Source organism: Heptranchias perlo, unplaced genomic scaffold (assembly GCF_035084215.1).
Source record: "Heptranchias perlo isolate sHepPer1 unplaced genomic scaffold, sHepPer1.hap1 HAP1_SCAFFOLD_44, whole genome shotgun sequence".
NCBI classification, from domain to species: domain Eukaryota; kingdom Metazoa; phylum Chordata; class Chondrichthyes; order Hexanchiformes; family Hexanchidae; genus Heptranchias; species Heptranchias perlo.
The window spans coordinates 12,114,567-12,125,052 of NW_027139453.1; the positions used below are offsets into that span (position 1 = coordinate 12,114,567).

The 10,486-nt window shown below is 43.5% G+C and overlaps 1 long non-coding RNA gene across 8 annotated transcripts in view; it reads left to right on the forward strand.

Moving 5' to 3' along the window:
• LOC137312965 (uncharacterized) overlaps positions 1–9,960 on the forward strand; it is a 131,515-nt gene extending 121,555 nt beyond the window's left edge. For 4 of the 8 annotated variants that reach the window (XR_010960979.1, XR_010960970.1, XR_010960974.1 and 1 more), the window contains one exon: positions 3,991–5,804. This is a non-coding gene — a long non-coding RNA (uncharacterized lncRNA). Of the gene's footprint in view, positions 1–3,695; positions 3,737–3,775; positions 3,866–3,990; positions 7,048–8,814 lie in introns of those variants that run through there. The other 4 variants (XR_010960973.1, XR_010960972.1, XR_010960977.1 and 1 more) reach the window with 4 other exon arrangements.
• The last annotated feature ends 526 nt before the right edge of the window (positions 9,961–10,486 follow it).

A 10,486-nucleotide genomic window follows, 5' to 3' on the forward strand; every position in this document is an offset into this window, starting at 1 on the left:
AATTTTATTACCTTCCATCTTCAAGTGACATATACACCCTCTTCTTTATCCAGGAATTATACATGCCTCTGATTTGCTTCTCTCTGTAAATCTTCTGGACCTTGTTTTTCATCATTTTTACAGTAGGTCTCTGTAACTGAATCTGTTTGTTCATTTTCTAATTTGATCTGAAATGTTTGAATAGCTGGCAAGCAATACCTGCTATTCTGCCAAGCGTATTTCCACAAACAAAGATGAATCCAGGGAGCCGGAATTAACCTTGTGAACCTTCGTTTCACCTCCTTTCAGGCAACTTCTTAACTTAGAAAGAAGACAAGGACAGAGAGAGAAAGTGAGTAAGTGAAAGGCAGCTAGGAAACAGTGTCAGGTGGAAATAAGAGAGAAAGAGACTTAGAGAGAGCGTGAGAGAGAAGAGAGGGTAGGAGAGAGAGAATGAGGCAGAGAGATAGAAAGGAGGGAGGGAAGATACAGCAGCAGAGATGGAAAGGAAGAGAATGAGGCAGAGATAGAAAGAGGAGAGAGAGACAGGAAATCGACAGAAGTGGCGAGAAACAACGAGGCAGAGAGAAGAAAGAGGGACGATACAGATGGAGTGAGGGGGAATTAGTGCGAGGCAAGAAGAGGGAACGTGAGATAGAGAAGAGAGGAAGGCAGGAAGTGTAAGAGAGACGAGGCAGAGTGAAATAAGCGAGAGGTAGAGAGAGAGGAATTGAGAGAAAGAAAAAAGAATCCCCGTAAAGGTGAATGAAAGAGGGAGAACGAGGCAGGGAGTGACAGGGCGAGAGATAAATAAACAGAGGCAGAGAAATCAGAGGCAGAGAAAGAAAAGCATAGAGAGAAATAAAATAAGTCAAAGAGGGAAAGAGTGAGATAAAACGAGACCGAGGGATTTGGCAGAGGCAGGGAGAGAGAGACAGAAGGTGGAACAGATTTTGTCCCTGCTTCCGTGCACAGTTAAATATTTCTTATAATTTTTATTCTTCTATGATAAGAGCGCTGTTGGATTATAATCACAGATTTTGAACCCATAAAATTTTGCTCAAGAAGTATTGATTTTGAGACAGTTACTGATGTCAGAGCAGGTTCATCCAGCAGCATCGAGTTATACTGCCAGCGACACATGGGTCTCTGGTCAATCGCCCTCTGCGTTGACACGTCAAACTCTCCCAGGGCAGGTACAGCAAGGGTTAGAAGCAGAGTAAAGCTCCATTTACACTGCCCCCATCAAATACTCCCAGGGCAGGAACAGCACGGATTAGATACAGAATAAAGCTCCCTCTACACTGTCCCATCAAACATTCCCAGGGCAGGTACAGCACGGGTTAGATTCAGAGTAAAGCTCCCGCTTCAATGTCCGATCAAACAATCTGATGGGCCTGATGCAATGCGCGTCTCCTTCCAATCTTGAACCTTGAACGGTCAGAGAGCTGACACTCTGGGACACCTATCTTATCTCAGTAACTTTCTGAATGTGTGATTAGGCACTTTCAGAGATTCCCTGCTGTGGTCTCCTCTTCCCATTACCTACAATTCCCACATCTTCCCGCAGCCTCATAAGACCCCTGAACACCTCGGACACAATGATCCAAAAGAGAAACAAGACACGGATATGAAGCTGTGATCAATGCAGTGAGATTTATTTCTGAATACAGCCCATTATTCAGACAGCAGTAATACAGGGTCAGGGGTTGTGGGATTTACACAATCAAACAGAGCCTGCTCCCCGTGAAGGAAGGTTTCATTCAGTGAGAACTTGGAGAGCTCGGGCTGGTGAGAATCCATCACTGGATCTTTCACTCTTTCGGTCTACAACATTGTAACCCATCGCCGCAGAATTTCGGCAGAGTCTCCTCGTTTGTGTGACAGGATCCGAAACGACACATTCCTACAAGAGGGCGGCATATATCGTTGCCATCTAAAATCCAAAATGAAGAGTTAATTAATTGACCGTTCTGGACATAGAGGGAGGGAGAACAATGAGAAAACATGAAGCTGAGTCTGTCCGTGTTACTGGGACTGACTCTGGACCACACATGAACCTCAGCTCATTTGTACTTCATTAAACCTCACCCTGACCCCTCCCCGACCGGTAGAGACTCACTCTTTGTTCTCAAGGGCAGCCCAATAGTTTTTCCACAGAATGGAGCCCACCGTTCGCGCTTTCTGAGACTAGAGTCAAAGAAAAGAATGATCTCACATTTATATGGAGCCTTTCCCGTTAACAGAAGGGCCCGAAGAGTTTCACAGACAAAGGATTATTTCTGAAGTACCGACACTGTTTTGTAACCAAATTGCTCACAGCAAAGTCCCACAAACAGCAAATGAGATTTGACAGTGTGGGGAGTTTCTGGTGATGTTAGTTGAGAGAGTGATGTTGTTCCAAGAAACCAGGAGAACTCCCAGCTCTTCAAATAATGCGACCAAGTGTTTCCAGCCCCATGAACAGGTAGACAAGGTCTCCGTTTAACGATTCATTCAAAAGATGACACCTCCAACAGTGCTGCACTCCCCCAGTGCTGGGCTGTATGTACTGGAGTGGGACATCAACCCTTAACTTGTTCACTCAACTCCCAACTGAGGTAAACTGACACCCGGCTCCTGAAAATTGATAGTTTCACCGCTTGACTCCTCCACTTATTTAGTGTCCTCATATCCTGATCTCTATGAAGGCTGCAGAATTATTCGAATTCAGAAACCTATTTTGAAACCCTTTTGATCCAATCCCCTCCCCTTATGTTATGAAAATCTGACTCATCTCTGGGGATCGGTTCCTCAGACGCCTCCAGTATCGATCCCAATTCACTATTCTTTGTCTGTGGGTCTGAGCAGCGAGTGTGGGGGAAAGGGACTGAAGGAGCTACCGTCCGCACACTCACATTTTACAGCAGGTAACACCGATCGGGAGCAGGAACTGTGAGTTTCCCCCTCCACAGTACCTGGGTACTGAAGCCAATTACAGACTTTCCCAAACAGGTCAATTCTCCGGCTGAGATCCGGTAACTCGGCACTGGCCAGTAATTTGTGCTTTAATTCTTGGTCTGTTTGGATCCTCACACAACACCCACCATTCCCACTCCCCGCTCAGGTACCGACTAAACAATCGGACGATTTTCCTGTGGAACTGGTTCAGATTAATATTCTTCATTCATTCTTACAATATTACAATAATGTTCATTGAAGCAATCGAACCGTGAGCTTCAGTCTGAGAATAAAATAGTTTAAACAAAAATTGGTGTTGAGAGATCAAAGAAACTTACTTCTTGCAAAGAATGATATTCCGCCACCTCCAACACCTCCACCGAACCGCATTCGAGCAGTGATGGACTGAGTCAGCACCAGGAATACAAATACCAAAATTAGAACTTTCGCCATCTTCCGCTGAGTACCTCAGAGTCAGGATCAGACGGCTGGAGATCACAAATTTTGTATCTGGACTTAGAGAGTTTGCTGTATTTATAATCACATAAAAGGGGAGTGACTTTCTGAAAATATCCTGGGAACAGGACTTTCCCTTCCGTGTGACGGTGGATCAGTTGGCAGCTTGCCTCAGTTGGCAGTTCTCTATCTTTCAGATCACAAGGTTGTGTTTTTGGCCCAACTTCAGGGTTTGAAACATGAGCTCATCTGACAGATTGTGCCAGGTGCAAAAGCTGGACATTTAATGGTTAACTCCACCCCCACTATTGCTTCCACAGGAGCTCTAAATCTGCCCCCTCTCCTGTTCCCTCCTCGTGCCCTTTAATATAACACTTAAATTGATCTCTCTTCCACCGAGCCCACTTCAAGCAGTGATGGACTAATTCAACACCAGGACCCCAAGGACCGAGAGCAGCGATTTCATCAGTTTTGGCAAAGAGTTTGCTACATTTTATCATCACACACACGGGGACTGACCGGTCTCTGAAAATATCCTGGGAAAAGTTGCTTCCGTCCTGTATGACTGCTGATCAGTTGACAGGTGGACTAAGCTGTCAGTTCTTTATCTTTCAGATCACAAGATTGTGAAATTGGACCCAACTTAAAGGCTTAACATGTGAGTTTCGCTGACAGGATGTGCCAGGTAGACGAGCAGAGCATTTAACCCATCAACTCCAACTAAAGTATTCTCCCCACATGAAGCCTGTATCTAACCCCTCGCTCCTGCTTGCTCCCTGTGCCCTAGAGTATTTTCCAGCCTGATCGCTCTTCCACCGTTAAACAGGCACAGAATGATTCGGGACTGACTGCACATCCCTTTCAAATGGATACAAACATAAAATGATCTGGGACTGAGAACGCACCTTTGTAAAAGACATCGACACAAAATGATCCGGTATTGACTGCACACTCCTTTTAAATAGACATCGACACAGAATGATGCGGGATTGAGTGCACATCACATTTAAACAGACATAGACACAGAATGATCCGGCACTGACGGCAGACCCATTTTAAACAGACATAGACACAGAATGATCCTGCACTGACGGCAGACCCATTCTCAACAGATACAGAATGATCCGGAACGACAGGACACCACGATTAAACAGACAGTGACACAGTATGATCTAGGACTGGTGCATATAAATGACCTGAACTTAGGTAAACAGTATATAATTTAAAGTTTTCAGCAGACACGAAACTTAGAAACGTGGTAAACAATGTGGCGAATAGTAACAGTCTTCAGGAGGACACAGAGAGACTAGTAAAATGGGTAGACGCATGGCAGATGTAATTTAACGCAGAGAAGTGCAGTGATACATTTGCTGGAAGAATGAGGAGAGGCAATATAAATGAAATCGTACAATTTTAAAGGGCGAGCAGGAACAGAAAGATCTGGGGGTATATGTGCACACATCTTTGAAGGTGGCAAGACAAGTTGAGAAGGCTGTAAAAAACATATGGGATCCTGGGCTTTATTAATGGAGGCATAGAGTATGAATGCAATAAAGTTTTGCGAAACATTTATTATACACCGGTTAGGCCTCAGCTGGAGTATTGCGTACAATTCTGGACACCACTCATTAGGAAGGATGTCAAGGTCTTGGAGAGGGCACAGTCGAGGTTTTCCAGGATGATACCAGCGAAGTTGGACTTCAGTTATGTGGAGAGATTGGAGAAGCTAGGATTGTTCTCATTAGAGCAGAGAAGGTTATGGGATACCTATGGAGGTATTCAAAATAATGAGGGGTTTTGATAGAGCAAGTAGGGAGAAAGTGTTCACTTTGGCAAGTGTGTCGGTAACCAGAGGTAATAGATTTAAAATAATTGGCCAACGAACTAGAGGGGAAATGAAGAGATTTTTTCACACGGAGGGTTATGAAGATCTGGAACGCATTACCTGAAAGTGCCTATCAGGCTCGATAGGACCTTTCAAAAGGCAATTGGACATGTACTTGAACAGGACTAATTTGCAGGACAATGTGGAAAAAGCTGGGAAGTGGGATTGAATTGGACAGTTCTTTCAAAGAACCGGCACGGGCCCGACGGGACGAAGGGCCTCGTTCTGTTCTGTAAGAACGTATCATTCTATGATTCTCTAAACCTGCAAACTTCTTTCATCTCTATTTGACATCATCAGGAGGCGTTTACCATTCTTTGTGTTTCTGGACTTCTGAAGTGTGGTTGAACCGTGAGACAAAAGTTTCCTGTAATTAGTGCGGGAGGAAGCTATCAGTGTAAATATCAGATATGCACGTGGATGGTTTACTGGGTACCGTCGGAACCAGATACACTGCTCATTCCGGTAATTTGTCCAGCAGAACACAGCGATCATTCTCTTCAACTGTACTCACCAGAAGGAAAATGAAACAAACTAAACTGTTCTGTCATCTTCTGGTGGTTTATGTCCACTCATAGAGAGAGACTGAGAGATTGGATTGGCTTTTTCACTTTGTAATCGATTATACTTTGTATTTATTGTAAGAGGCGGTTCCATCCCTAACGTCCTGTGCCTGACATTCTCATTGATACTAAGATGTGTTGTGAAAGAGTTTCTACCAATTGCACGTTGCGGATAAAAGCTGAACATCGAAAACGACTTTGAAACCAGTTTCGCTTCGCACCCTTGAGTAGGAGATGGGTTGCTGGTTGTAAGGAAGTAAGTTTGTAAAATCAGCCCTTCAGAGCAGTATCGGTGAAATGTATTCTGGACACATTCTATGAGATGCCTGTTGAACAATGAAGGGGCGCTTACACACAGTAATTCCAGAATCCTTACCTTGTTGGCTCCCGTACTATTACAAATCGCGCGCTCGGATATTTTTTCCTTAAACTCACAATGAATAAATATCACTGAGGTAATAGAAAGGCCCCGCGATAAAGCGAACCCAGGATGTCCTATTTATTAAACAAGTGCTTTGACCAGCTAAACCACGGCGCCAAATCACCGAGATCGATCAGCTACCGCACAGCAGAGAAGGTTGGTTTGAGGAGTATCCTCATCGCTTCTCTTGCCTATTTCCCGCAGGTTTCCCGATACTGCCAGTGTCTCTCGCTCTGTTTATCTGTGTCAATGTGTGAGTTGATTCTAATTTAAGACGCCTGCTTGTGTTTGTTTCTTATACGAAATAAATGAGGAGATCAGAGAATTCTCCTTCTGACACTGGGGAACTAATGAGACAAATTTATAGCAAGATATTGTTTATTATGATGCAGCAAAGAAAATCTGCCATCTTGAATGATTTCTGTTCAGTTTCCTCCAAAAACAAACTGTGACCCCCAACCTATTTCCAACACAGCGCCTTTAAGTTGATGCCAGACACGCTATTATTGAACCTCAGGCTGTAGTCAGCGCACTGATGACCTTCAAGTTTATATGGGCTCTTCAGGCACTTCGTGTGACACAAGAGCTTTCCAATCCCGTCCAGCTCCTGGAGACGGAGACATCCGTCAGAAGCAGCTTTCGCCGCTCGGGGCGATATCGCGCTCGAATTAATCGCCTGCCGTCAGCAGAAGGCAGCAAATCCAAAACAAAGCAATGCGGACAGCGTCTGGAAAACAGTTAACCGTTCAGTGTGCAGACTTTCGTGAGAGCTCCAAACAGGACCAGCGGAAGTTTTAAACTGGGTATGTGGATATGACTGCGCTTTTGCTTTATAAAATATCGGAGTATACATTTGAGTATGACGTTGAAAAATGAAGTATGGGTATGAATGAGTGTGAGATTTATATTGAAGAATGTGTGTGTGTGAATGGGTTAGGGTCACCCTAACGCAAACCCTAACTTTAAGGTTTATAGCAACGTAGGAGCAGAAGTAGGTGATTCAGCCCCTCGAGCCTGTTCCATCATTTTATTGGATCATGGCTGGCCTGTGTCTTAACTCAATCTACAACCTTGGTTCCCTAACCCGTCGTAGGCTTGCCAAACAAAAATCTCTCAATCTCAGTCGTGAAATTTTCAATTGGCCCAGCCTCAACAGCTTTTTGGGGCAGAGTGTTTCAGATTTCTAGTCCTCTCTGTGTGAAGAACTATTTCTTGACATGAACCCTGAACTGCCTGGCTCTAATTTAAAGGTTATGCCCCCTTGTTCTTGACTCTCCCACCAGAGGAAATATTTTCTCTCTATCTACACGATCAACTCCTTTAATCATCTTAAACACCACAATATTTAAGGGAATGCAAGCATCGTATGTGGATTCTGTCCTCAAAATTTAACCCTATTGGCCCCAGTAATATTTTGGTGAAACTGCTCTGCACCCCTTCGAAGGTCAATATGTCCTTCCTGATTTGCGGTGTCCAGAACTGAACACAGTACTCGAGATGTGGTCTATCCAGAGTTTTATATAACTTTAACATCACTTACACCCCTTTATATTTTAACCCCCTTGAGAAAGAGGCCAACATTCCATTCGTCTTTTTTATTATCTTTTGTACCTGTCCACCAGGTTTTAATGATTTCTGTACTCGGACCCCCAATTCCCTCTGCTCATCCACAGTTCCTAGCTACTCGTCATTTAGAAAATATTCCGATCTATCAATCTTAGTTCCGAAGTGGATGACCTCATACTTCTCCACGTTGAACTCCATCCAAAACAGTTTTTTTTCCACGTAATTATCTACCAATATCCTTTTGCACATTTCTGCTCCAATTTACACTATTTACTGTACCACCTGACTTGGCATCGTCAGCAAACTTGGATGTCTAGCTCTCCATTCCTTCATCTAAGTTATTTATAAATATAGTGAAAAGCTGCGGCCCCCTCTCAAATCTGTGGGTGCCACCTCTAGTCACATCCTGCCAATTGAAGCACACTCATTATCCTTACTCTATATCATCTACATCTTAACCAATTCGCTATCCCTGTCAATAGTTTCCTTCCAATTACATGCACTCTCATTTTTGTTAACAGTCTCTTTTGAGGAACTCTAACGAATGCCTTCTGGAATGCCATATAAATAACATCAACAGACACTCCCTTATTTACCACGTTGGTTACATACTCAAACGATTCAACTAGATTCGTTAAACATGACATACCCTTTAAAAAGTCATGCTTGCTGTCTCTGATCAGTTCATGTTCGTCCAAATGTTCAGTCACTCTGTCTCTACTAACACATTCAATTAACTTCCCCATATCAGGTGGTAGACAAATAGAATATAATTTCCTAGTTTATCTCTCTCACCATTCCTAAATAATGGAGTGACATTGGCAATTTTCCAATCCAAGGCGAAACTTCCTGAATCAAGAGAGATTGAGAAGATCATGATTAAAGCATGTACAATGCCCTCGTCTATTTCTTTTAATACCCTGGGTTGGAAACCACATGGAGATTTGTGTGTCTTTAGTCTCGTTATTTTTTCCATGGCATTCTTTTGCTCCTATTCACTACAGAAGGCGGCTGAAACGAGTACGATATGGGCGCTGAGAAGGAATTCTACTTCCCAAGGCTGGATCACACCCTGCAGGAGCTGGTGGAGATTTGAAAGTCTTTATGTATCACAAAGCTAGTATTTATGAAACGGTGCCTCAAATATCTCCATAGCCAGGAAGGGCGAACTGACCATCAACGACCTCGAGGCAATAAGGTAGCACATTCAGATCTGGAGGCTGCACATTAAAATCACGTCGGGGTCATCGTTACCTTTATACCAGATGTGTGTCTGGATAAATCGAACCGCCTCACAATAAACACAGTCGCCTTTAAAACTTTAGCGGACGAGTTTGGGGAACGATGTATGTGATCCTCACATTAATGCACTCGTACAAAGTTCGGGAGAACTCTGTGTGAATGATTTACTGGGAAATCTTCAAAACATTTCGAAAATTCTCCCGCTCACTAACAAAGAAACACAAACTGACGAATTCATTCATTCAGAAACAACAGGTGGAGAATCATAGACTGCAGCTCAACGAGATTGTGAGAGCGTCATTTCGCTGCGTGGTGTAGTTGGTTAAAGTGCCAATAGAAACACAGGGACAGAAGTGGGCCAATTAGACCTTCGAGCCTCTTCCGCCATTCAAAGTCGGGGAACACTTCAGCAGTCAAGGACATTCAGCCACCGACCTTCGGGTAAGCATACTCCAAGGCGGCCTTCGAGACACACGACAACGCAAAATCGTCGAGCAGAAATTGATAGCCAAGTTCCGCACCCATGAGGACGGCCTCAACCGGGATCTTGGGTTCATGTCACGCTGCACGTATCCCCACCAGCGAACAAATGTTATCTGTTTTTAATGTAACGGGACATTTGCTGTCTTTCTCTTCCTTCTGGATGTCTCTATGTTTCTGCCTCTCTCTCACTCTGTTTTTTTTTTGGTTGTTTGTGTATTCGGTGGCCTTGTAGGTAACACCTCTCTGTCTGCACACTTTGATTGCTTTGGCAACGGGCAGTTGGAAAGACTGTCTTTAATCACCAGGTATTGTTCTGTGATTTATAAATGCGAAGGGTTCGAGGATTTCATTTCCACAACATTCACCTGAGGAAGGAGGAAGCCTCCGAAAGCTTGTGAATTTCAAATAAAATTGTTGGACTATAACTTGTTGTTGTAAAATTGTTTACAATTGTCAACCCCAGTCGATCACAGGCATCTCCACATCATGGCCATTCAATGAGATCGTGGCTGATCTGTGACCTAAATGCAAATAGCCCCCTTAGCCCAATATCCCTTAATATCTTTGGTTCACAAAAATCGACCAATCTCAGATTTAAAAAGAACAATAGAGTTCGCATCAACTGCAGTTTGTGGAAGAGAGTTCCAAACTTCTATCACCCTTTGCGAGTAGAAATGCTTCTGAACTTCACTCCTGAAAGTTCTTTCTCTATTTTTAGGCTGTGTCCCCTATTCCCAGACTCAACAACCATCAGAAATAGGTTCTCTCTATCTAACCTATCAGTTCCAATGATGTCTTGAAATCTACGATCAAATCACCACTTAATCTTTTAAATTCCATGGAATACAACTCTAGTTTGTGTAATCTCTCCTCGAAATGTAACCCTTGTAGTGCAGCTATCATTTTTTAAATCTACACTGCACTTCCTCCAACGTCAATATATCCATCCTA